General features: G+C 47.8%; 1 protein-coding gene across 8 annotated transcripts in view; it reads left to right on the top strand.

The window, feature by feature from the left end:
- Atp11a (ATPase phospholipid transporting 11A) overlaps positions 1-2,347 on the top strand; it is a 111,532-nt gene that overhangs the window by 37,221 nt on the left and 71,964 nt on the right. The window lies entirely within an intron of this gene.

A 2,347-nucleotide genomic window follows, 5' to 3' on the forward strand; every position in this document is an offset into this window, starting at 1 on the left:
CGCTGTTACTTTAGAGATACGCTGTTACTTTAGAGATACACTGTTACTTTAGAGATACGCTGTTACTTTAGAGATACACTGTTACTTTAGAGATACGCTGTTACTTTAGAGATACGCTGTTACTTTAGAGATACGCTGTTACTTTAGAGATACGCTGTTACTTTAGAGATACATTGTTACATTTATGGGCACTGCAGGGTATTTCTGAGTATGAGATCCTTGGGAAGGTAGTGGTAGGCACAGCTGTCTCTTGTCTCTTACTTTAAGAGAGAACACTGTTGTCATGGGGACCTCTTTTACCAGCTCCCCACCCACCTACCAACCCAGGACAGCATGCAAAGGGAAAGGGATGTTGTCTGAACTATGGCCACACATGTATGAGTATGACTACCCTGGTGACATGCCTGAGGTCAGAGACTTGGAACTCTATTCTTCAGTTTCTCTCTGGTAAGGATGCTCTGTGGAAGTGGGAGAGGACATCACACAGACCTTTCCCTCCTGACTTCCCACTTCAATGCACTGAGCCTTGAGTCTGATGTCTGTGGGCAGATGAGACAGAGGGAGCAGAACATGTACGGCAAGTGTTCTCTGAGAAACAAAGGTATGCTGTCTGTGACCCATAACACAGAGCCATGCATCAAGGCAGGGGGGATCCTATGGGGGAAGATATGTAACTGCTTATCTTTTAGAGAGAGTCCAGAAAGTCCAGTTAGCCCACAACAGGCATAGTATCTATGCAGGACCTTTGGAGCTGTAGACATCTTCCCTGTTGAGTGAACTGTCACCAGTCTTACCTGCTGTGTGAGTGTTCTCACACCACAGTTACAGATGCAGTAAATGTAGATGAACATGTCCTAACTATTACTACACCATACTATCAACGTGAGGACTGCCAGGGGTGCTTTGTATTCCTTGGTTCTTACATACAGACCACTGTCCACTTGGCAGCCTGGTGTCTAATGGGCTGTGTGCCAAGTACAGTCTCTCCTTGGGTGCTGCCTTTCCTTCCTGAGCTCTGTCTCCCCTGTCTGTCAATACCACATCTGTCTCATCATGGAGGCTTGGGAAAGGCTTTTAGCTGTGTGTTTGCTTAACTAGTCTGTGGCTTCTGCACTCAAAGCAAGTTGTGCTACCATTGGTCTCCCATGTGCCAGGCTACATGTGAGTATGAACTGTCTGCATCCAACTCAGTGACATGCTACCTGAAGGAACAAGTGTGGGTGCCAGGATGTAGGGAGCTGGCTCTGGAAAAGGACAAGGCTCCTCTGCAAAGCTGAACCAGGACAGGGGACACTTTGCTGGTGTCCCTCAGACATGAGCACATGGCCTGAGGTGGTCCTGGGCTATGCTAGGTCATCACCATGCTGTGGGGGTTGATGGTGTTAGCCAGGGTCTTGCTTAATTTAACTTCCAGGTCTTTGCTCTCTGTGCAGTGCCTTCTATGCTCACATCTGCTTTGTAGTTTTTCCCTCCCAAGGCTTCACTGAGTATGGATTATTTGCTTTTCCTTTCCACCCTTTATATATATTTTTATGCCAACTCTAAGATGTAGTTTTCCTCAGAGCTGCCTCAGGGCCAGTGATGGAGGCTGCATGAACCTACTTAGAATTCCTGTCTACTCAGCCTGGCTTGCAGCCCGTGGTTTGGCCATCAGGTCTGTACAGTGGCAACCCTCAAAGCTGAGGCTCTGTCCCAGTCCTAGTACAATGTGGTCCCCAAGTGGAGCCTGAGCTTTGGATTCTCAGGGTTTTGTTGGTAATTGCTGAGCTGTCACAGTCACTGTGTGTTGTCAGCCATGTGTATTTTCACTATAAACTGGTTTGTAACCGCTGACTCAGCCCTGCCCTTGTCTTCATTAGATATATATCCAGTGTTTTGTAAATATGCCCACAGTGCAATTGGAAGGTATATAATTTCGGTGTTTTAAAGCTCACATGTGTACCTACACTGAGCTTCTGGGTTTGAGTTTGGACATGTTTGCTGAGCTTTCTCGCTCATTCCTCTCTAGGAGGAGGGAATCAGCTGTGGGAGGTAGATACAGAAGGCACTTGGTTTTCATGCCCGGCCATTTAGGGCAGGTGGCTGTGGCTTTGGGATGCCTAGTGTGGGCTGTCGGTCTCACACCTGACCAGGTTTGCTGCTTTCAGAGCGGCATCTCCTACTAGACCACACACTAGGTCCATTTCTCTGTGCCAAGTCCTGTTGGCTGCATCGTTATTAAGGACAGGAAGATCTGTGTATAGCGTGTCGAATGGTACGTGGGCAGGTTTGTATGTGGGGATGTTGGTGGTACGTGGGCAGGTTTGTATGTGGGGATGTTGGTGGTACGTGGGCAGGTTTGTATGTG

The sequence above is a fragment of the Mus pahari genome, chromosome 19 (genome assembly GCF_900095145.1).
Source record: "Mus pahari chromosome 19, PAHARI_EIJ_v1.1, whole genome shotgun sequence".
Taxonomy (NCBI): domain Eukaryota; kingdom Metazoa; phylum Chordata; class Mammalia; order Rodentia; family Muridae; genus Mus; species Mus pahari.